This window comes from Paramormyrops kingsleyae, chromosome 19 (assembly GCF_048594095.1).
Source record: "Paramormyrops kingsleyae isolate MSU_618 chromosome 19, PKINGS_0.4, whole genome shotgun sequence".
In the NCBI taxonomy this organism is placed as follows: domain Eukaryota; kingdom Metazoa; phylum Chordata; class Actinopteri; order Osteoglossiformes; family Mormyridae; genus Paramormyrops; species Paramormyrops kingsleyae.
In genome coordinates, this window is record NC_132815.1 from 3,272,238 (window position 1) to 3,298,163 (window position 25,926).

Genomic DNA, 25,926 nt, shown 5'->3' on the forward strand with positions numbered 1-25,926 from the left:
ATAATGCCAACAAAAAAAAAAACACATATTCCGGGTAAAAATAACCACATGGTTTTCCGACCACCATCTGCGGCATGGAAACTTCCATTCATTTTCGGTAACTGCCTTTCCTTTCCCGGGAAGCGTGGAGGAGGAGGCTGGGTACGCTGGAAAATATGCTGGGCCATTGCGAGGCAGTCATACACATCCGCACCAAGGGGAGCCTGGACTCGCCGCTGTGTCTGATGCTCATGCTGGGGGACCCAGGGGAAGCCCCGAGAACACGGGGGAGGACGTCCAGAGCTGTGGCAGGATTCGGGTCTGCAGCACCGAGCATACAAGGAAACCAAAATACCTGCTGAAGCCCCAGACTGTCCAGTGTGGAAATCTCCGGTTTGAGGTCCGTCTGAGCCAGGGGCCTGATGCTCATAGAGTCACTTGAAGAGATTCATTGGCATGAGTAACCCATTTGGTAGTCATGGGCAGTGAGGGCCTGGATTACTCAGTTTTTCCAGCTAACTATCGACTTGCTCTGAAGAGCAATGGCCAGGGGCCTTGTGACATCACTGACATGGGACAAATTAATGACAACCACCAGAGGGAGTGCCACAGATTTGTGGACTGGATCGGTCCCAGGTCCTGTTGCGCCAGCCAAACACTTGAAATGATCTATGGGAAACAAAAAATTACTTTTCATGATACTGGGATGGCTGCCCCCCCTCATCTGTAGAAGAGATAGGAGCAGGGAACCTCCGTTGTTTGGAAGATTCCTTGTATGCATGGTGTGATGCTGAAGTTCAGGAGGGTGCTTGACGCTCCACAGCAAGCGGTCGCTCCCCCCCCCATCAACGAAATGCATTTAAAAGCTGCCCCAAAGTCATTTCTAGTGCCCATTAAAATGAGTTATTGCTTCCTGAACATTCCAAGCATTCCAAAAACATATAGAGACATGCACCTGGTCTGCATTATTTTTGGGAAAAAAAACCTGAATGACCAACAAAAACAAAGACTTACCGAGATAAAGATGTGAGACATATCTCTGTTAGAAGACTTTCTGTGTGAGTTACTGTCTACTCCCAAAGGTCTTGTTTTATATTTTTCATGGCTTCTATTTTAATTGCAAGAAAATTTCAGAATCTTCTTGAACTGGAGGTATAGAGCACCTTCTGGGGTCAAGGACCCAATAACTGCAAGTCTAAATTGAATGCCTTTACAGAAAACTGATGAATGTATGTTACTGCAAAATAATCATGAATTTTATGGAAACTGACGTGGTCCTTGTCTTACCGGTAACACTATTTGAATGTGCGGGCATTCAGAGGGGAAAAAAAAAAGTCCGTTCTCCACACAAACACAGTCCTGCTGGGAAATGGTTTCAAAGAACTGTCATTGTGTAGTTGAGATGTCTTCCTCGGCATTCCTGAAGGCAACAAGTCAGCCCGCTTCCTGAAAGCCAGTGGAATTACAGGTCTATGAACGCTTCGTCTATAAGCTTATTCAGATCAATAGGACTTTTGAAACTCTCCACATGGACAGATGTGTTTCAAAGGAAAATTAAGAATATATTCCTTTTAAGGACACAAACAACACAGCGTGATTACACACCCTTTGTCCTCATTCTCTTCTGTTTTTCCGTTCACCTCTTTTAGTCTCTTATTCAGTTATAGTGTTCTTGCGTGCATTTAAAGAAATCCCTGACGTTGGCTGCTGTGCAGAGAAATCGTCCATCCAGTGGTTCCTTACTGCACTGTTCGGTTCAGTGCCCTGCCTGTAGTTTGTCGCTTTATCCGTGTTCCAAATTTGCATTCAACTGTCCCTGACAGAAACCCAGAGAGTCCTCCAGACTCGAAAATTTTCTCCTCTCCCAGTGGGCAGACTACTAGCAAACAGGAAATGAAGACAACTTCAGAATTCACCGAAATGGTTTTTTACATTTGATTCCGGTCTGGTAGCAACAATTGATAAAAATAGACCCAGTGACTACAGCGTGTCGTAGTGAGCAGTGAAATGAACTCACACTTATTGTTTGTGCATCGAATTGAAATATAACAGGACGGTTGAAGGACCGTGACAGCTTATTCACCGGGCCAGGTAAAGACATCCACCGAGTGACTGACAGATCAAGAGGCAGAGGCAACGATTACACCTGGCATGGCTGGGATCTTTCTCTCAGGGCATTTCTTGTTATTTCCAAAAAGAAAAAAAAAAAAACCTTGTGACTGGAGATCCATGCCACCTAAGCAGGCCTGGTTTGCAGCTCCTTAGTTTAAGTTAGAAAGACATCCATCTCGATGTACTGAGCGGTACGCTCACACGCCTACAATACGTCATTTTATAAAATACCGAGTTTAATGTTCTCAAACAGGGAAAGAAGACTGTTTTTCCATCACTTTTTTATGGTAATTAGATGGTCTCATTTTTCTTTTACTCAGGTGGATTCGACATCTTTATCAGTGTCCAAGGAAACTGTCTTGGGCCCTGCGGTGGGTATGTTACCGCGGGAAATCTCAGCCGCTTGTAGAAAGGCGATTAGTGGGTGACGACCGCAAAAACGCCGAATGGGGAAATGGACAGGCGGGACGGGGTGTAACTGCGCCGAGGACGACCAAGTACCGTCAGTTTTGTTGCATGCCAAAAAATTGCACGGAGCAGAAGTACAATTTAAATTTCTGTTGATGGACATTTTCCTGGGAGCTGAGATTTCAGTACCAGCACCCGCAAGGTTGAAATTTACTGAATCTTCTTCATTATTTTTGAATATGTGAAATAAAAAAGGGTTCCCTGATGCCGCTGCCCACCAGAAAACGACAATCACCGCTGCAAAGTACAGCCTCATATTCTACCGGACCGCCTTTAAAAAAACATTTTCTTCTTTTTATTTATGCCGGGTTGAAAGCTTTTGTCTTATCCTCGGTGTTTTGCAAGACATAAATTAAATAATAAAATCAGTATTCCATATTCATATAAAATGGTGCCACTGGAAAAATGGAACACGGTTCTCCACATATAATAGCCCTATTTTAATAGAAAGAATCACTTTTTGTGTACACTGGGCTGTCCCACAGTAATAGCGCTAGTTTTATTATATTGCGGCTAGTCGCGCGTTTTAAATAGTTACGGTTATTTCCTTACTTGAATCGCGCGCTACTGTCACGCGCCCAAGCCCGCCACCAGACACCCCCCTGCATGGCGCACCGTCCCGGGTAAGCAGGTAAATAAGCATTTGAAGCATTGACCTTGGACGCTAAGAGCCCGTTTTCCTGCCTGCTAACCTTCATGGAGGCGCCGAGCCTTGGGGTGCCGCAGGCGTAGGGGGCGCCGCGCCGCGCAGCCCTCTGTGCCCCGGCATCATTCCGCAGAGGGAGCGGACCCCGGGGACGCCCCGGCTGGATGGCGAGCCGGCTGGCGCACGCCCGTGGCGAGCCGCGCTCCGCTTCCCCGCTCTGACAAATAGCCGGGCTGACAGGAGTACGGGCTGGGGGCGGGGGGGCGCAGAGTCGTGGGCGCTCTGCCGCGGTCAGTCTGCAGTCAGCCTCGCTGATTAATTGATTAATAAGATAAAGTATTTATTTTGATAGGAAGCCTAGTCCCCTAGTGTCGCAGGTGTTAATCAGGGGCTAATGAAACGTTTTCTTTAAAAGCTGCCAACCTCTGGTGCTCAGGGACGGGGGTCACGTAGCCCTCTGATAGATGATAAAGACAGCCGTCTCTGAGAGCCGGTGAGAACATAAAATCAGCTGGATAAAATGAATGTCGGTACAATTAAGTTAAATTATTTTCCCCACATAAACAAACAAATAAATCCGGCTTCCTCTGTCAGTTGCCCTGAAATTTGGTTGCAGTCGAAAAGAAACTGAACAGGAGGTATAAAAACAACAAATGCAGGTGAACTGTAGTTGGTCACAACGCTTTTGGGTTTATTACTTTTTTCATTTTAAGATATAAAAAAAATCCGTCTACTGCCGAAAATCATAAATTCCAAGGGCACAAACGAAAAGTTGAATCGACTGAAACTGTCGAGTGCTCTGCGGCGTGCCATTTCGCGGGAACCACGCATTTCGCGTGCAGTACCACGACGGCCCGATGGGTGGCGCAAGATGAACAAAATTTGTACATGCATAGATTAAAATGAATAAATCACAAAGGGGGAAACAGGGGCCCTTGCGGCTCCTGTCCTCCTCTGTTGTTGTTTTGATGGAATCACCCGTCTTCCATGTCGGAGGTCATGCAGCAGACGCACCCAGGAAAGAGAGTGTAAATGCCTGGATTGTCAACCAGACCACATCCCATTAAGTAATTTGTCAGGGCTGACAAAATGGATGTTATGCCACCGTGCTAATTGCTGCATTCACTTCAGAGCTGGTACTGTGCACAGCTGTACTGCGATATTGGAGGAGGGATTATGGGCAGTGGGTAGAAGGATCAGCCTGGCCGCACTGGGTAATAAATACAGAAATGGGTAAATAATTTGGGTAGATGGTGCTTCACCATGCCTCACAGTCTCACATAATGCAGTGACAGGAGCAAGCATGTTTTTTTAGTTTTTTAATCAGGCAAACGTGAAGGCCTCCTCCTTTCTGTCCAAGCGTCGATGCCGCTGATTCACTCCAGACCCACAGATGCCGTTACGGGGCCTGACCTTACGTATAGATTATTTAGAGTGCTCGCCTCAGAGCATGTGCATTTTCGCCTGCTATTCGCTAAATATTTCCTCATTACTGTTTCTGCTGAGAAGCCTATTTCAGAACTGAGTCGACAACAATGTCGGCTCCGCATTTAGCTTCGAGGGTTTATGTCCTACAGCTCATGTGCGATAACCAGCCTACGTCACAAATTCTAGCGCAATTAGCTGGTTGCTGAAGCCAACAAACCGTTTGCCGTGCTGCTCCCCGCGGTAACTCACCTAACCGCGTCTTTGTTCTCTACAGTCTTCATTACCTGGTGCCGCGCTGAATTTTTTAATACATACTGAAAATCCGAGCCAGACAAGCGTCTCCTTTTCCTGTTCAACGTTAGCATTACGTTGTCTTAAACTGTTAGCTGACTAACAAAATAAGGAACGCAGCCTGAATTTGGTAATGCAGAGTTTCGGGATTATGGTTTGATCAAACAAAGCCCTTATGGCAGTTTTACGCCCTCGCTTGTGTTACGGATTCATGTGTGCCCTGGGCCACAGATTTTTTTCGTACCTCCGGGGTGCTCTGGCGTGACTATGTGACACAGACGTGGACACGCCTGCGTGTGCAGGCAGGCGACGGGTCCAGATTTACGCTGCTGTGATTCTTTCCTGGCTGCATGTGGCTTGCAGGCTTTGAGCTTAGAGTCTACGTACTTTTGGTGGGAGGGGTCAGCGCCTGCCATTCCGATGGCTGTTATGATTGCTGGAAAAGTTACGGAGAGCCCTGGCAGGATGGCAGACCTTGACGATGACGTTGTGGGAGCTGAGCCCAGGGGGACACACAGCAAGTCTGAACAGCCACGATCCATCAGTTATGGGCCCCGTTACGATTCAGATAAAGAGCAGGATTTGATGTGGGGATACCCTGAAGAGCTTGAGAAGGTCCTCAGTGAAAGCCCTCAGAGAAAAAAAAACTGGAGAGATAAAATCCTGGATGGGCAAATCAGCAAGCGCAATACGACTGTCGACTTATGAGTGAGATCTGTGTGCGCTTGAAGTGCATTCATAAATGCATTTTACCAAATGGGTAAACACTGTAAGCCTTCCTGAAGAATGCCTTTTCATCCCCCAAGGAAACATAATGATTTAACATTTATATGCTCATAGCAGTAAACACAGTGTTGTTAGGACTATCAGGTAGATGGTAAGAGGTTTTATTATTTTATTCGGCAGGGCAGAGGGGTAACACTTCATTAAATCTGGAAAACAATATAAAACTGCTGCCAAAGCCTGCGGACTTCGATCGCCGGCGAGGTGTTGTGGCACATTTGTATTCTGCGACCTTTTCCTGGGTAGCTGGAAAGCCCCGGCAAAGCCTGCCAGATCGACGGAGGCAGAAAGAGGAAGGACAAATGTTTTGTCAGGATAAAACTGTATCAGACCTCCTATGAGAATGAGAAAGGCACTTAAACCAGCCGCCTATTTCTGAGGCCCTCGGAACAGGAACCAGGGTGATGCCGGGTAGAGGAGGGGGTCCTCGCGGAGCAGAATTGTGCAGTGCGGGGGCCCTTTAAATGGGCGTCGTCTTAGGGCCGGGCTGGCAGCAGGCACGGGCAAGGCAGCAAGAAATAACGAGAAAATAACAAACGGGAAATGGAGATCAGATTCTCGTTTTAGGCAAGAAAAAGCGTCTGAGAAAACTGAGAGGTCCTGCTGCTAAAATCCTGCATATGGAATTTCATGTTCCATTTTTCCAAGGAGAACATTTTTATAGAAATATAAAACATTCAATTTGAATCTTGTTATATAATGGTGTGTTTATTTATGGGCCTTTTATATGTTGGCGGCGTCGTGCATGTGTTGTTAATTCGCTGGAAGCCGCCTGCGCCGGTGGAAAGCCAGCTCCTGCCGCTCACGCTGCCCTCCCCCGCGGTCACATGACGCCCCAGACACAGCGGGGGCCCCAAAGTGGCCTGCGCTTTCAAAGGCGTCCCAGGAGTGGCGCCTTATTTCAGTTTGAATAAAATAGAGTTGGAGAGCAGAGCTGTTCAATTACGAACTGCCTCTGCTGCCGGTGAATTGCACGTTAACACACTTGGAGAGCGGTGACACCGTGTCGGGCGGGACTCCAGGCTCAGGACGGATATGGGAGGGTGGGGGAGCACGGTGGCTGTGATTACGGGGGTGGGGGGCACTAATGATTGCCATGTGCCGCGTTAAAGCCGACGTGTGATAGAACGACGGTAATTTCACTAATGCGGCTTCTGAATGGTACAGAGACTCCCACTTGCATAGTGGACCTTAAAAGCTACAAGGGGGGGGGGACATAACGACCTTGTTAGACACCCTCCAGGTGACATGGCCCTGTCACACAGACTCGCCGAACAGCAGAAATATAAGGATTGGCTTCAGAGGGAAAGAAGGGCACTTTAGCGCAGGGGAGTTATTAAAGTGGTAATGTCGGTGGCAAGGTGCTTTATGCCAGTGTTTCCCAACCCGGTCCTCGGGGAGCCACAGACAGTCCACATTTTTGCTCTCTCCAAGCTCCCTGCCAGACCGTCCACATTTTTGCTCCCTGCCAGACCGTCCACATTTTTGCTCCCTGCCAGACCGTCCACATTTTTGCTCTCTCCAAGCTCCCTGCCAGACCGTCCACATTTTTGCTCTCTCCAAGCTCCCTGCCAGACAGTCCACATTTTTGCTTCCTGCCAGACCATCCACATTTTTGCTCCCTCCCAGCTCCCTGCCAGACGGTCCACATTTTTGCTCTATCCCAGATCCCTACTAGACAGTCCACATTTTTGCTTCCTGCCAGACCATCCACATTTTTGCTCCCTCCCAGCTCCCTGCCAGACGGTGCCAGACATTTTTGCTCTATCCCAGATCCCTACTAGACAGTCCACATTTTTGCAAAAAACGTGGACTGTCTGCGGGTCCCTGAGTACCAGATTGGGAAACACTGGTTTATACCCCAGCTGACTGATGATTGGCCCTTTCTCAGGGTATGATGTATATAAAGATGCTGTAAAATAAAGCTGCGATAATGGGGTCTGGTTACTGTCCTCGCTAGATTCTGACTGTAGTCACATACAAAGCGGCATATTTTTAAAAAATGAAATGTCATCCACTCATTTAGAAAAGTAATGGTGGATTAAAGATATGACTTCATCCATATTCATGCATTTCAGAAGAGGAAGAGATCGAGTTCAATTACCCATGTGAGTGCAGTACCGCATCTCACCTGCGGGGCATCAGGAGGTGCGCGACCTTTTCTACACACTCACGCTGGGGAGAGTGTCATCAAAGAGGTTAAAAAAAAATCTCAGGGTTGAGGTAGAGAGGGGTCACGGCAGGCTGATCCACACCATCCTGGAAGCGGGCGAGGGGGGTGCAAACCAAAACCGCAGGAACCAAAATAAACACTCCCTGTCGGTGTGGTCCCCGCAGGCTGAGCCCAAGGAGAAGCCACAAAAGCGATATGCGTGGCTTGCTTGCTCCTGGGCGCCCCCTGAAGGCAGAGTGAGTGCCAGCAAGCTTAGCGTGGGCTCCCAAACTCTTTTCATTGGCTCTGACTGGTGCTCCTCCGTGGTTGTCATCCCAAACTCTGTGGATCAATCGCACACTCTGCCCCCTCTTGTTACATCTTCTCCTGCTATGCTGCAGTTGTGCGCTGTTTTGGGGTGACTTTGAAGCAAAATTTAGAACATTGACCATCTGGAACATCTCTTACTCATCGACCGGCTAGATACAAAAATCAGACTTGGCTTGCTGTGCTTTTTATTGAATTACGCTAATTATTTTAATGGATTGAGCTGCATCCTAAGCTGGCACTGATGAACAGCGAGTATTAATGCTCGCACTCCGACTCTCCGCTGAACTGCAGTGCCTTTCTGCTGTAGAAGCCTCCTGTATTATTTATTTCTGAGAGCCACCTGCCTTTAAATAATTCCCCTGTAATTGCATCTACTGTAAGTTTTATTGATGCTGTTGACATTGCTCTACCTTCAGCATAAAAATTGATAATTGTGTCGACAAATGCGTCTAAAACCTTATCTGAAATGGCATGATAAACTGCTAACATAAAAACAATATTTTTGAGCAAGTAAACAGGGTAAACGCATATTTATGGCAGAAATGTTTCTCCAGCATAAACTTGAGAGCAGAGAAACCGTGAATGAGTAAGGGATGCATTTTCAGTAAAAAACAAAGCAAAAACAGGCCAAGAATGAATTTTAAAAATACACCAGAACTTGTCTCCTTTGAGGGACATAAAAATTTAAGAAAGCCTTCTTTATTCCAACAACCTGTTTTGGAGATCAACTTGCAATCAAATGTATTTTTTTCCTGACAGACTCTATTATTACAAATTCAAGGCAGTTGCCAGCCAAGGGATTTTTTTTGCATCCCTATTATTCTCACCTGAAGTGTCACAGATAGTGTGATAATCTGGTTTTATGAAATTATTTTTATAGCTCTTGGCTGTCAAACGACAAGAGAGACATCCTGATCTCGTTACTGGCCGGCTTCCCAAAAAGAGACGGCACGTGTTTCGGATTTCTTATCATTATATCAGCCGTTACCTGCAAGGCGAAAGATGGCCACTGGTACAGAATATATATTCTTATTTTTTAATGTTTTATTTATTTATATTTTTCTCAACAAACTTCCCACCAAAAAAATTAAACAATGGATTTTCAACTGCCGCGTTCCTGCTCTTCCAAAGGTAATAAAATCTTAATCCTGCCTGTCTGCCTGGTACAGTCTGGAAGTAGCACAGCTGACTAATTGGACTGTGAGACCTCCCCAGGGCCCCCCCCAGCGATCACGGCACCCTAAGTGCGGTCAGGCTCTGTGCGCACGGTAGAGCGTCACATCCCAGCTGTGGGCCGTGCCCTCTCGTCCCCCGCTACGGTGTGTCCAAACCAAGGACACTCTCTGTCCAGGCTGCAGATGGGCCCGCCGTGAGAATTAATGGAAGTGCGCTGGCTTTTTCACCTGCTGCTGGCAGCGCAGGGCCGGGCTCCCGGGGAGGTCCTCAGCCGTGTTGCTGCTGACGTGATGAGGTAAACAAGCCAGGCCCTGCCACAGAGCCGTCAGTGGAGATACCATCAGCCAGAATCCCCAGCTGCCGTCCACTTGACATTGAGATGTTTGTGTCATGCGCCCTGAGTTGTCTGCTTTTCGTTTAGGCTTCCTGTCATTGTTCATCATCCTCAGAGCCAGCAGGAACTCACCAAGATGCAGAATGGGACTTCACTTTATTTCAAGCAAGTAACTAATCGAGCAACCGACCAACTAACCAACCAGCCATGCAACCAACCAATCAACCAACTAACCAAGCAGCTAAGCAACCAACTAATTAATCAACTAACCAACTTATCAATCAACTACCCAAGCAAGGAAGCAAGCAAGTAGCCAACCAATCAACCAACCAGGCACTTGGTCACTCACACTCCCAGCAGTGAGTTACATTTTACATAGCAGTCTCCTCCTGTTTTTCTCCTTTTTCTGAAGGCTGAATAAACTAAGATAAAGACTGATAAAGTCCACAGAAACCCAAAGTCTATGTTTCCTTTCTGATTTCATAGCCAGATCTCCAAACAAAAGGAAAGTTGTTCCATAACTGCACATGGCAAGATGGGCCCATCCTGTTTTGTCTCTTCCATGTGATTTCAGACTCCAGATAACACACACTTGTCTATATAGTAAACTACAGATTCTGAATTCTTTATCTGAACGTCAGCTCTGTCTGTGAGTCTTGTTAGAGGGATATTTGACAGTGTAGCTGGATTACATTTTTCTTATCGTTTCATCAGTGGCTGATTCCCCCAACAAGGCCAGGTGGCGGAGTGAGTCAGGAAGGGGAACAGAAAACCCTGCTTCAGTCGTTTGTGTTTTCCGAAGGCTGCAGGAAGCAGCCGAAATATTAGCGATGAGGCTCAAACGAAAGCCTTTGCTACGAGTCTATTAGTCACAATGCTGAATAGATTAGTTCAGTCATTAATATTTTTTTTTTTCCGGAACAAAGGGGAAAAATGCTGAATAAGGAGAAAACAAGAAACAATACAGAACAGAGGCCTCCAGTGATTCATTCATAAATAAAATATGTATTTGATAAATTTGCATAAATTGATAACAAATCAAATGCGTCTTTATGTCCTAAAAACAACTGCAAACCATGTTTTTATAAGTATTAATTTAATTAATTGGAGTATTAATTGTGTGAGCTTCGTGCTGACTCCCTGGGGGAGAACTTCGAACCTCCGCGAGGCATTCTTCAGGACTTCCAGCTGTGGCGGAGAGCAGATGGACGACGCGGCTCGTATGTATTTAACACATGTGTGTGACAGCTTGGCTGCCCCCTGGTGGACGGGAGGGCAGCCATGGCCGATGGGGGAGAGCTGTGGACTCTCACCCGCACTTCATCACGCAGACCTCCAGCCCATTTCCTCCAGATGAGCTTTCAGCCACGTCCTTCAAGCTCCGAAGGTCGTGGCCGCAGACGTGTAACCGATAGCTGCGGCACTAGCGGCGTTTAGCTATGGAATTGACCACATGTGTACCGCATACGTACACGTGTACACAGAAGAATAGCTCCATTTGCATGCCAAAATCAGGAGGGGTATTTATTCTTTCTTTCCATTGCTAAAGGACTGTTTAGGGGAGTGCTGTCGTTCCTGGTCTCCATTTCGAGTCTGCTGCCTCCTTGCATTTAAACTGTTTTATATCAGAGAGCAGAGAGTTTATGTCTACTTTTTGCGAGACAGTTTTACACAAAGCAACTGTGCAGAGCTCCTGGCCTGAGCATCCTTCGGCTCTTCTCTGCTGCGACGGAGATCCTCAGAGACTGGGTGTTCATGCCTATTCAGAGCTTTCTTTCCAGAACGAGATGAAAGGTCAAACCTTGGGAGGACGAATGATGGCTTCCATGCATGCCTGAGGAATGATCCTCGCTGCTGGAGCAGTTAGGCAATAACTGCACATCGCCAGATAAACAGAGTTGCTTATTCTGCGTTTTCTGCAGAAACAAACATTGCTTTGTAGATCAAAGGAGAGGATGTGAGGAAAGATGTAAAGGATCAGTTCAGGAAGGGAAAGAATGACAAACGCGGGGACAATAAACATCACATCCTCCATTAAGCAGATAGAGAGTCTGCCTATCCCACGTGACCTGGCTCTAGCGTTTCACACACCGCAGTGAAGCTAATTTGCTACCATCTTGCCATCATCCCAGCGCCTCAACATGCACCTATTTCAGAATCACAGAAACGCTTAACTAGTCGGCATGTTTTGCGTGTGTACTGTCGGCGAGCCTATATCTCTACATAAGTCTACATTCTGCTCGGCTAACTGACAGCACGCTAAGAGAACGACCTGATAAAGATAAAACTTCTACTCAGGAAAATTTTGCGCATCATTAAACATGGCAAACATATTAGCTTGCATAGGATGGAACAGAATCCCTAAAGAGACTAAACTAAATCAAATCCACTGCAGTGAGGTACAGAAGCTAGGCAGCCCATGGAACATCAATAGGGATGAGGAATTCACATTACGGTGTGAGAATAACTAAACAGAGGCGTGCCCCTATGAATACCAAATTAGCATATCTGAATTTCTTATGGAGGGACTCTGTTCTGTTCCCGTTCACGCGGAATGTTTGGCTGTTGGCGCGTGGAGCGGCCGACGCGAACCCCTCCTCTTCTTTTCACGGTTCTGCGGCGAGCAAACGCATGCGAGCGGCTTGACGTTAATTATTTTCTACGTGGGACACCGCCAGGACTTGAGCTTGGCGTGAAATCAAGATGAGCCACACGTAGAGGAGCGCGATCAGTCTCCATTTCATCGGTGATCATTAATCGCCCAGTTTTTTTTTGGAACTTCCCAGTGACGCAAGTCACCAGCAGTTCGCTTTAAACTCTCCCCTTTACAATATGCTTGTATGCTTTTGCAGCGCAATTTGACTGAAAATTACTATAAATATACATGTATACACATATGATTTGAGTATTGGAAATGAGAGGTTAGCTGTGAATCAAACACTTCTTTTATGAAGAAGCGCAGAGACAATGGTAGCTAATTCTTTAGCTGCCCAGCTCACAAATGTTTATGACGCTGCGATTTGGTCCTTCAATACAAACCAGCTGTGTCATGACCCCCCAACACTTGCAGCAAAATGCAGACGTCTGGGTTGCTGTGAAAAAAAATGCACTAATATAAAATATATATTCATCTGAAGTGAGACATGCGTGTTTAATAGACAGGATCATATATGCATTTCCCCTGATCTTTTTCAGATGGCTGCTGACAACATCATTCTAATTCCACAGCACTGGGGGGCGCTGGGGAGGTGGTGGTGGTGGGAGGGGGGAGGGGGTCTGCTTAAAGCCAGCTGGCTGAAAAGACAGCAGTGCAAACCCCTGCAGGAAGAGCCTGTGAACCTCGCTCTTCTAACATATGGCACTTCACGTCTGTTCTGTGAAGAACCAGCGGACGGGAGCTCTGACAATGACCATCTTCAGCCAAAAGGGCGCCCTGCGTCTCCAGGCCCAGATTCGGGGCCGTATGGGCAGATGCAGAGTCGGCCGGCCTTGGAGGGGAGGTTCAGGCCTGTCGTACTCCCGGGGCTCCTCTGAACTGCATCCCAGGCGCACTGTCCTGAAAGCAAATTAAACCTCAAGTCGGGGACTCAGCTGGAAATAGACTCCTTGGCTGTGTTTGGTTTCACAGGGTAATAAAGGCGATGCAGCGAGAGACTGTGGACTTTTAATTTTGGTGCGGCTTTCCGTAAACACGTATTGTTCCTATACCTGGCTGGTTGTTTATCCACTTTGTTTTTCTGCTTGTTCCCTTTTCAACCTTTTTCTGGTACTTGGGCTGAGGTATGACGGCCAGCGGGACCTGTTTGTGATGCAGGGGATGAGGGCAAGAATCCCAAAGCTTAGATTTCTCATTGGAGGAAAAAAAGAGAGAAAGAATGCTTTGTTTTCAAACTATAATTTATCGAGAAGATCATTCAGGCAGAATAAGCTGAGCCTGAATGAAAACAATGCATCATGAATACTGTTGTGTTTATGACGGTGGGCCTGGCAGAGTACAAAAGAGTAGCGATAAGCGACCCAAGCGGGCTGCGTTTTTCCGGAACGTCTGCCATTGAATTTGTGGATGTGCGTGCAAATCTCCGCCCAGTCGCAGGTGGGGACGCCGATGACACCGGTGTCACATCACTGGTTGACACAGATCGTTTGTCGTGACAGATGCTGCCGAGCGGTCAGGCTCGCATCCGTGCTGGGTGCCTGTTCTGTGAATGCCCCCCCCCCCCCCCACTGGCTCCCATCTTATTCCGTTAACAGACTTTAGTTCAAAGGCCAGCCTGGGTCTGTGTTTTGGCTCAATGCCCAGCAGTGCAAAAACACACCCCTAAAAATACCCTGAACAATTTAAACAAATTTCTTAGTGATATTTAGCAGTTATTCACTAACCGAAGGCATAAAAATCACATTTCATCCTTAAATATATGCAGCTTTACATAATCCTTTATGGTTCTTGGAAGACTCACGACAGACACCTATCAAACAGCTCTTTTGGTTTTTGAATTCTTTGTTTTTTCCAGGTCTTGGTAACTTTTCAAATGGCGTGAATTGTTTCAAAGCTCCCATACTGAGCGCTGAGCTTGTGCAACGTTCTGGGAATATCTCCATCTGCGTGGGGAACACAGCTATGTGACAACACCGAACAGATTTATTTACAAAGTCTTCCCTCTTCAAGGTTAGATGGAGACAGGGTGTGGATGCTTTGACCTGATACACACGAGAGCTCTCAGCTTCGTTCATGAAAGACAAGAAAGACGCAGGTGAGACTAAGGCTGTTTTTGTCACCAGGGACACTGGGGACCAAATAAATAAGGAACAGGTGGGGATAATTAACAACCAAACCCTTGATTACCTGATTCTCCCTCTCGAGATGGCTGTAGACTGCGCCACACCCTTGTCCAATCAGGGACACGGCTACAGTACTTTGTTTATACAATAAGGGCTTTTTTTTTGTTTGTTACGTTTCTCCTGAATCCCTTTCCGTCACCAGCTTCAGCTTATGCGTAATGGCCAGCTGACACTCCTGCCCATATTTAGATGGCGTTCTATACAGAAATATGACATAGCAGTAACAGACTGTGGGTGGCACAGTGACTCACACCTCAGGGGCTGTAGGTTTGAATCCCGCCTCTGTGCTGGAATTTGCATGCTCTCGCCATGTTGTGTAGATTTCCTGTGGTTTCCTCCTGCAGCCCAAAGGATATGTAAATATCAGTAATTATGTTAATTGGTGTCTCTGAGATGCCCACAGTGTGTGGCTGTGTGCTTATGTGCCCAGGGCATACCTAGCCTTGTGTCCTATGCTGCATAGGACAGGCTGCAGCCGGCCTCCAATGCTGACCGCGATAAGAGATTAGAAGATGGATGGAATAAAAGCTCACGCCAAGGGTCGCTGATGACATCTGAGACAGGCTATTTGTTTCGCATAGTTCTAGTTTAAACATTTAAAAATGCTGCCTAAGAACGGCAGATTAATAAATAACTAACGACCGGGTGTACTGCTACAGGCATTTCAAATGGACTCAAGGGTAAGGGGAAGGGCAATCGCGTCGCAAGTGAAAAATAATAATAACATAAGTCAGCGACAAACTGATTCACAAGGATTGCCAGAAGACTCCAATGTGAAAGACAGGACTCAGAGACTCGCGCGGGGCGTGTTTAATGTCTCCTTGCTGTGTAATCAAGCACCGTGATAAGTGACGGCTATCCCGAGTCCATCTGGCTGGATACAACATATAAATAAAAAATGCCGGCAGCTTCTTTAATTTTGGATCTATTGACCTGGCCGGTTGCAGCTATTTTGGGTGGAAAATCCCGGTGACATCTCGTCCTCGTAAGGCGATGCCTGTCAGATGCTTTAAAAGCATAGATTACTGTCTCAAGCGCCCGGCTCTGGGAGCACGGCGACAGACGGCTGCCGTCAATCTTGGACCAGGCCGGCTCTGCTTCTGACCCAGAGCAGAGACACAATTACTGTTGTGATTGCCAATGAGCACTCCTGCGTCCTGTGTGCCACCGCGGTCCCCCGCTTCCTCTCCGTGAGCGTTAATAAGACTCATCGGTCACGGGGACGGATCGCAGCCTGCCTCCCTACCCGACCCCCTCCTGGCCACTGTTTCGGTCGTCTCCCTGCACTGCTTTGTCATTTGCTTATGAATAATCACTTGACCAATCAGCTGGCGGCTTCTCCCCATGCCGATCCGCGCCGTTATTCCCACAAATAATAACCTGATTGCCCCTCATTTCTGTTCTCCCCCACTTGCCCGTGAATGATCGACCTACCGGTCTGCTGACAGCCAATCCCCATGCTGATTCCTGGCGCTCTTTTAATAATGATTATCTGTCCAATCAGCAGGTGGCTTTTACCTCACTGCTCAGTGCAATTACTTCACAATCCCATGGGCTCGTTGGCCAGTGAGCTGACAGTCCTTCCCATCGCTGCTCCCTGGCATCTGTTTACCGACAACCAGCCAATCAACTAATAGGAATACCTCAAGCCAGAGTCACGGGGCGTCAAGAAGCCGATCCAGTCAAAGGTGGAGATAAAAAATGGCTCCCATCTCAAAGAATATGTGTCTGTGTGCTAGTTATCTGATTTTCTTTTTTGTATCGCTATTGATAAAAGTTTTAACTGGGACAGCGTGTTCCACGCCCTCCCAACGGAAGGCTAAACTTGTTTGTGTGCCAGCAAAGAGCTTCCCTAACTGTAGCATCCTCATTAAAGTCAAACCTCTATCTGACACCGAGATAAATTATCTCTGTATCACTCGGCACTCTAGCCATTAAGTCCGGGCCGCAGTCATCGTGGATGACAAGACGGTAGAATAACTAGTTGGCGCTTTTTCATTTTTTTTTGGCTGCATCAAGCTAAATGAAAAACAGAGTGGTCTCATTAAACCTCTCTTATAATAGGATGTATCCTTAACGTGGCTTCTTAAATTTCATACAGGTGTGTGCTCATTTGCTTCGGTAAACATATGCATTTGCGACGAGCTTGCCGGCAACAGCGATTCCGACGTCACAATATCTCAGGCAGCTGATGGGGCCTCACTTTGATGAAAATTATTACCATTTATCGTAATTGTTGCTATAATAACTAGTGGTACAGTGGTGAGTCATCGTGGTGTGTAACAGCACTGGCAGACACTGCAGAAATAGCTCTATGGATTACCCTTTGCGTCGAGGAGGAAAGGTTAATCTACCTCTTTCTTCAAAAGAATTTTTGTTCTTTTCTGCCCGGACGGCTCGCCGAGCTGGTTTATGGATCCCTAACAGCCGCCGAAGGGCCGTCGCCGCTGGTCCGGGCTTAACATTTCAAAGGAGACCCTGGACAAAGAGGCGAAGGTTCCAGGAGGAAGGCACAGGTCCACCGAGCTCCGGCCCACGCCGCTCCACCGAGCTCAGGCCCACGCCGCTCTCGGTTAAAAGCGCATTTACACCGAATCTCTTCATTAGCCAAAGACGGCTGTGGCCATTACCTGATTACCTGACTGCTGTGGTCCTCCTTCCTCTGCCTTTGTGAGCGGATTTGTTGGCCAGCTGGTAAGGTAGCCCTCCAATCACTGCTCAGGCTCCAGAGAAACACTGTAGATTATGACCAATGCAGATTAGAGGATTATGGTTTTGTAGTGGAGGAAAGTGAGATTATTAAACATTTCTGAGTCTCAGTGTCCCCACAGGATGGCGAGAGGGCTGAGTCTGGAGACAGGGGTATAGATCACTCTCTGTGAGAGGGCTGAGTCTGGAGACAGGGGTATAGATCACTCTCTGTGGGAGGGCTGAGTCTGGAGACAGGGGTATAGATCACTCTCTGTGAGAGGGCTGAGTCTGGAGACAGGGGTATAGATCACTCTCTGTGAGAGGGCTGAGTCTGTAGACAGGGGTATAGATCACTCTCTGTGAGAGGGCTGAGTCTGTAGACAGGGGTATAGATCACTCTCTGTGAGAGGGCTGAGTCTGTAGACAGGGGTATAGATCACTCTCTGTGAGAGGGCTGAGTCTGGAGACGGTGCTGTAGATCACTCCCTGTGAGAGGGGTGAGTCTGGAAAAGGTGCTGTAGATCACTCCCTATATGCCCTTAAAAGGGAATGTTTTGACTTCACCTTAGATATTTAGTTGAAGTTATGGAAATGTTTTGCAGAAAATGCTGTACCTTGGTTTTGTGTTTTGTCTTTTATCTGTGGCAGTGAATCTGAGTATTTATGCCTCACAGACACAGACACATACACACACAGACACATACACACACAAACACAGATTAGGCATCTCTATCTGTGTGGCGACTCTCCATTCATCTCTATGGGCATAACCTTAATCCCAACATGACACCCTTAACCCTACCCAGCCCTAACCTTAACCACAAGTAACCAAACAAAATGCGAGACTTTTGGCATTTTTACTTTTTTGATTGCACTCACAGATGAGAACCTGAAAAATGGTCCCCACACTGCAAAAATAACAGGTTTTTATCATATTGTGGAGACCAAATGGCCCAATAAACCACAGACATGCAGACACACACACACACATTCTCCTGGAAGAGGAAATGTTCTCTGACTGCCTGCAGGTGAAATGTTTCTGGGTCTTGCTCGAAGACAAACATGGATGACAGGCTTGTTATTGTGGTGGGATCCCTCTCATGTGCGCGGTTACCTCATGCTGGATAGTCATGCAGTAAGGGGCTGCCGGGCTTTGGCTAACGAATGTCACGTGTGGATTGGCTGCCAGCGAACATGTGACAGACTTCTTATGCATGTCCATTTCGCTTCCCCGCCACGCCCATATAGTCCTCCATCAAACTACATTTAGAGGGCCTATGGTTCCTGGAGTTCATTTACAGAGCTCTCCTTCTTCTCTGCCACAGTCACAGGTGCTATATATACCTGTTATTTATACCACACCGCACATACCACTGTAAGTACAGTAATTTGTTTATCCATACGCGTGTATAAGAATAATGACGACACTTTATTGATCCCCATGGGGAAATTCTCTTTTCTCCTTCCCCATCTTGCTGTCCATGATACACAGACACACACATAGGTGAGAGTGAACTTGGCAGTGAAGGGCGGCCACCTGCAGCAGAGCCCATGGAGCTGGGGGTTAAGGGCCTTACCCAAGGGTCCACAAACATGTGATTACTCTGCCGAAAACTGGGGCTCGAACCAGCGACCTTCTGATCGTAGCTTAGCCTGGAAGTAGCAGCTTCTACCACTTTTGCACTATTTTGTCTTCGGATTGGATGCAATTTTGTCGTTTGAGTACTTTTGTTATCTGAGTACTGGTGTTTAATCTAGTCTAATCTAATTTGATACCGCTGCACCTCTGTGCAATTCGGCCCACTTTGAAGAGACTGGTCCACCCAGCTCCCCGCTCCCGGTGTCACCGGAATCACAGCACCTTCCGTTTGCGATGGCGTGTCTCGCAGCGCCTGCGCCGGATGGTTCCTCACCGAAGGATGCACTATATCTGCTGCCGTGTGACAAATAGCTCACTTTCCTCCCAGCCTCAAACCTCCAGGGGATATCAGCTCTCTGGGTCTCGTCTCTGGCATTCCGGCACAGGGGGACCTGGTGTTGAGTTAAAGGAGTCCTACGCCTCATAAGTGAATCCTTGCATATCTATATGGTGGATGATTGTAAATGGAAGAGTCATTATTTAAACAGATGGCCTAATCTCAAACGTTTTCCCTCATTCCTAGGAGTAATGTGTCGTCGAGGCAGCGGTGGAAACAAACACACACCAATGCGAAGCACGATGCAGCTCGGCGGACAGTGTTTGTGAAGAGCATAGGAGAAGATGTTGACATTGCTGTCAAAACCTCAGACCTCCCTATAAACCCCACGGGTGGGTGCATCCAGGATGGCGTACTATCGAGTATTCCTGCTGTCTCTGCTATAAAGGAAACGCATCCGGGATGGCATACTATCGAGTATTCCTGCTGTCTCTGCTATGAAGGAAACGCATCCGGGAGGTTCAGCAAGGTTTGTTCTTTGCTCTGTTATTACTTTGAAAAAGCTTAAACTTGTGTGACCTGCCTGGGATTTTTCCAGATCTGTGTATGGTGTTAGTCTATGCAATACCATTCATCCAGCCTTCTACCGGAGGTGGACATTTCAGGTCCAGAAGGTAAAAATCCAAACCAGGATTTTGTTTCAACCAACCAGTTGAGTACTCTGTGACTGTGACTCTTTATGCTCAACTGTTTGGTTGAATCCCGGTTTGAATTTTTACTTCCTGCACCTGAAATGTCCATCTCTGCCTTCTACTGGGGGGCCGCGTGTGGCTCGGTGGGTTAGGGGTCTGCGTCTGTAGTTGGAAGGTCACCAGTTTGAATCCTGTGCTCCCATAGCCCCATCTCCGTTGCGCCCTTGAGCTAGGCTCCTGGGGTGCTGGATGAAGTTGCCCTCTTACACACACCATTCAGACACCCATTCCCACCTGCAGACAATTCAACTCCAGTCAACCTCCACACAGGTAGAGCCGATGTGAAGCAACAAGGCTAAGCATGTCCTATTCAATACCTATTTCATATATTTTATTATCAGTACATAAATAATCCCCTGGTATAAAATAAAACTATTTTGCGCAGCTGTCGAGCAGCTTTGCTTTTAAAAGCAATAGTTGACTGCAAATCTTCCTTTACAGCACAATAACAAAATAACCTGGTAAGAGCACCAGACATGTGCAGTGCGTCCCAGAGCAGTTTCCCAATCTGGTCCTTGGGGACCCACAGTTGGTCCATGTTTTTGCTCCCTCCAAGCTCCCTGCCAGACAGGCCGCATTTCTGGAGCGGGGAGGGAGCAAAAATGTGGACTGTCCATGGGTCCCGAGGACCGGATTGGGAAACACTGTCCCAGTGAATCCGGGCTTCAGCTGCTGCTATCAGCGTGTGCGTGACTCCACCCAAATGCTCCACACACTCTGTGGATTTCCGCTTTTCCGGTAGGGCTTCACAGACATCACTCACCCGTGCCTCAGTACCAGCCCTTGGCTGAAGGAGAATACATCACCAAACAGGGAATAGAGTGGAGTTTGGGGCAGTTAGAATGTCAGAGCTGTCTGCTGTCTGACTTCAGGAGATCCCCAGCAGGAGAGGAGAGCATTTGTTTCCATCATATGAGCTCAGCTGAATATACTCCACTTTCCCTGTAATTTACGCTTTAAAAAAAGGTCTTTTTGAAAAGGTTCCACCGTGTTTGAGGCCAAATGAGCTGCTTTTAAAGTCATAATGTAATTATGTAATGTAATGTGACTTGATGTTTTTTTCCCTGAAATCTCTCTGCACTGAGCCTTTTAATTATCATTACCCCAGGATGGGAGGAATTGCCATATGCTGTCAATTATCGACTGGTTTCAAACACTTTCAGAGGCCATATTGTATCACTGGTTTGGGTGATTCATAACATACCTGTTCATGAAGCCATTCCTGCTGCAGCACGCAGAGCCGTGTGACAGGGGACAGGACAGGGGACACACTCCCCGTGTGACAGGTGACAGGACAGGGGACACACTCCCCGTGTGACAGGGGACAGGACAGGGGACACACTCCCCATGTGACAGGTGACAGGACAGGGGACACACTCCCCGTGTGACAGGGGACAGGACAGGGGACACACTCCCCATGTGACAGGGGACAGGACAGGGGACACACTCCCCGTGTGACAGGTGACAGGACAGGGGACACACTCCCCATGTGACAGGTGACAGGACAGGGGACACACTCCCCGTGTGACAGGGGACAGGACAGGGGACACACTCCCCGTGTGACAGGGGACAGGTGTCCTTACAAAGCATTTGGACAGACGACAAGACGTACAGACTAAAACGAAATGCAAATGAATGGGGTGGGAGAGCTGGTGATGTCACAGGGTCGAGGTCCAGGTCACCAGGTCACACAATAACAATAAAACAGCGAGAAAAACAGAATAAACGAGTGTGTGCCCATTGCAGGGGATGAGAGACAGGTGGAATTAATCACCAAGCCAAGCTTCAGTCGACTGCGCTGTCCCTCTCGAGATCTGCCCCCCCCCCACTCCACTACGCACATTTTCACCTAATAACAAAACAATTTGTAAGGAGCTCAGACAGAGCAGCCCATTTTATCTTCAGAACATAACATTAAAGGTCTGCGAGGCTGTGACCAGCTGCGGCCGACGCGGAAACAAAACTGAAAACTCATTCATATCCACATTTAAATCTCAAAGCTGATGTGTTTGTTCTTTTAAGAACTTCAGCACCAGTGAGCCACAAAGGTCACATCTGAACACACACACACGATGCAAAGCCCCAAATGGACGGCTGCTCTCATAAGCATACTGCGACTGCTTACAGGGATGAACGTCTAGCACACGCCATGACACCTAACAGAATTCCCCCTCTTACACAGCCTCTCCACCCACGATGACAGGCCTGACCTTTCCATAAGCTCTTCTGCAGCCCAACAAAGGAAATATTTGTCTTGCTCATAGGACGACTGCACGCCATTGGCTGAGAGTGTCAGCTGACCTGCCCGTGAAACCAAAGCACATGCTAATGGCTGATCTGCTTGATAACAGTGCTGTGGCAATGTGTACATGGACTCTCTCCTCTCAGTCTAAACCAGCACAATTTTGATGGGGACACACTCACACACACACGTTAATTTTCATAACTTTGTGAGGACCGTCTGTTTATTCCTACGAGACAAATCCTAACCCAGCAATGACAGCCTTAACCCCTAAACAGCCCTAACCAGTAACCAAACTAAATACAAGTCTTTTAGCATTTTTAGTTTTTTGAATGGAGTCACAGATTCTTATAAAATTGAGTTTCCCCTTGTGGGAACCAAAAAGTGTCCTATCAAGGCCAAAAAAACAGGTTTTGGGAACATTTGATCACTGCAATGTACTCTATACATCACCATACACAAACACACACACACAAAATCATACAATACGTGCAATTCAGAGATGCCAATGAACTGCGTGTCTTGGTACTAGAGGAGAAAACTCGACGAGCTGTAGGAAACTTCAGCAGTATGGGGAGAACATGCAAACATCACACACATGGGGAGAACATGCAAACATCACACACATGGGGAGAACATGCAAACACCACACACATGGGGAGAACATGCAAACAGCATACACACACGGGGAGAACATGCAAACACCACACACACGGGGAGAACATGCAAACACCACGCACACAGGGAGAACATGCAAACATCACACACATGGGGAGAACATGCAAACACCATGCACACGGGGAGAACATGCAAACACCACGCACACAGGGAGAACATGCAAACATCACACACATGGGGAGAACATGCAAACACCACGCACACAGGGAGAAAATACGAACACCACACACACGGGGAGAACATGCAAACACCACACACACGGGGAGAACATGCAAACACCACACACACGGGGAGAAAATACGAACACCACACACATGGGGGAAACATGGTAACACCATGCACACGGGGAAAAAATACGAACACCACGCACATGGGGGGAACATCCTAACACCACGCACATGGAGGGAACTTGTAAACACGACACACACGGGGAGAACATGCAAACACCACGCACACGCAGAGAACATGCAAGCACCACGCACACAGGGAGAATATACAAACACCACGCACACGGGGAGAACATGCAAGCACGGCGCACATGGGGAGAACATACAAACACCACACACACGGGGAGAACATGCAAACAGCACACACACGGGGAGAACATGCAAACACCACGCACACAGGGAGAACATGCAAACATCACACACATGGGGAGAACATGCAAACACCATGCACACGGGGAGAACATGCAAACACCACGCACACAGGGAGAAAATACGAACACCACACACACGGGGAGAACATGCAAACACCACACACATGGGGAGAACATGCAAACACCACACACACGGGGAGAAAATACGAACACCACACACATGGGGGGAACATGGTAACACCACGCACACGGGGAAAAAATACGAACACCACGCACATGGGGGGAACATGCAAACACCACGCACATGGAGGGAACTTGTAAACACGACACACACAAGGAGAACATGCAAACACCACGCACACGCAGAGAACAGGCAAACACCACGCACACAGGGAGAATATACAAACACCACGCACACGGGGAGAACATGCAAGCACGACGCACATGGGGAGAACATACAAACACCACGCACACGGGGAGAACATGCAAACATCACACACATGGGGAGAACATGCAAACACCACACACGCAGGGAGAACATGCAAACACCATGCAGATGGGGAGAACATGCAAACACCACATACACGGGGAGAACATGCAAACACCACACACACGGGGAGAACATGCAAACACCACGCACACGGGGAGAACATGCAAACACCACGGACATGGAGAGAACATGCAAACACCACGCACACGGAGAGAACATGCAAACACCACGCACACAGCATGGGAGCAGCTCAGTGCTGCTACCCACAGCGTGTAAATATACCGGCTGTGATTTACGTCGATGTTACTGAACACAATCAAGCAAATGAATGTCGGCAGAATAACGCAGCGATTGAGTATGGTCAACAAGTGACAATTATGTGTCTTGGTAACCTCTGTAATTCATAGTATTCAATAAAATCCTATTAAAAAATTATAGCCTGTATTAAACGTTTATGTTGCTTAAGTAGGGCCTTCGTAAATGTCAGTAGAGTTGAAGAAGTAGGGAACCTTATTATTGGCTGACAAAAAATTAGGTGTGATAAAGAATGATTAGATACCCCATTATCGCCTGGCCTATATTTAATGTTCTTATTGCCACTGGCCATTATGAGCAAGCGGGGGGACACCTTCCAATTGCGGTGTGATTAATTTTTAAAGACTTTCATTTTTTAAACATTACACTGGATTCAAATTAGAGCCATCTATTCCGGAGACATGTGCTGCCTGTTTGTCTACTAATTAACGGCAAATTATATTTTATATAACTCTTTACCGAGATTTCAGTCCTGATATGCTGATGACAACAAAACTTGATCAGAGGAAACAAAACAGCTGATAAACTGGAAGATCATAGGGGAGGTAAATATTATCCCTAAAAAACCCAGGATAAGTTCTGCAATTTATCCATCCGTCTTACAACTGCCCGGAGTCACAGGGCCAAACAATTATCAATGCTCTCTTAATTGTAATTTACCTTTTAGCTGAATGTATAAATTGTGATTGATAAGTAATTCATAAAAGAGTCATTCGAATCGACCGGGTCCATTTGGAAACAGCATGCAGTCACAGGAAGGACCGAGTCAACGGATCTATCAGTGGACAATTAATCTCTGAAAACCAATCAGCTCACAATGAGTGGAATGACTGAGCCAATTGAAAATCAATAATCGATGTAAAAAATCAGCCAAGTGAGACTCAGCACACAATCACTGCAATGACCGAGTCAATTGAGAGGCAGGACGCGGTCACTGGAATGAGGGAGTCGACAGAACGTCGAGACGTCGTCTCCAGACGGAGCGTCACCAGGAACAGCATGAGACGGGTGAATCTGGAGAAGAGGGAATATGGAGGATTTGCTTCAGGAAGGAAGCACTGAGGCTTCATAAAGCTTTAAAAGCTCGGAAACAAGTGGCAGGAACTATTTATGTTGAGCTCTGCGAGGTTTCCCAGGGCGAATGGCTGACTCACCCTCCCGCGCCGCATGTCTTAAAAGTGCATGCACAGATACGGGCGCAATTAAAAGGGAGAGCCGATAGCATCGCAGCTCAAATATGCTGTCATATTCCCCCGTCAAGAAACACGCGGCCTTGCGGTGGTAATCCAGAATTAATGGGAACGGGTTCATCCAGGGTGTGAGCCCAGCTAAATAGGCCAGCATTTTCACAGTCCTCCAAACCTCACTTGATTCTGAAACCACTTCATAAGCACTGTGATAATGAGCCTAGTGAAGGGAGAGAGGAGAAAAAACGGGAAGTTGGCGGTGAAGGAGAAGTTTGCTATTTTATAATTAGCCCTCTGGGTTTGGGGGGGAAAAGTCCTGTTTCATTTCTGAGACGAGCTCTTTATGAGGCCCTGTGATGGCGTGGCGGTTAAACGAATATGAAATCTCACAATTAAGAACATCACAAGTTGTTTATCTCACCATTGCTGCGGAGAGACACGTCGCAGGCCCAGATATCCGCGCACTTGTTCTCCACACGTTGGCTGCGTCGCCTGCCGACATTACCGCCTCTGCCGAGC

At 47.3% G+C, this 25,926-nt stretch overlaps 1 long non-coding RNA gene across 2 annotated transcripts; it reads left to right on the forward strand.

The window, feature by feature from the left end:
* The first annotated feature begins 3,110 nt into the window (after window positions 1–3,110).
* Window positions 3,111–21,718, forward strand: LOC140581231 (uncharacterized). Of its 2 annotated transcripts, none has more exons than XR_011984290.1 (5): window positions 3,111–3,190; window positions 9,787–9,864; window positions 14,366–14,450; window positions 19,392–19,674; window positions 20,640–21,718. It is a non-coding gene; the product is annotated as an uncharacterized lncRNA (long non-coding RNA). The 2 variants fall into 2 exon arrangements; XR_011984291.1 differs by having other exon boundaries at window positions 3,145–3,182.
* Window positions 21,719–25,926: the final 4,208 nt, after the last annotated feature.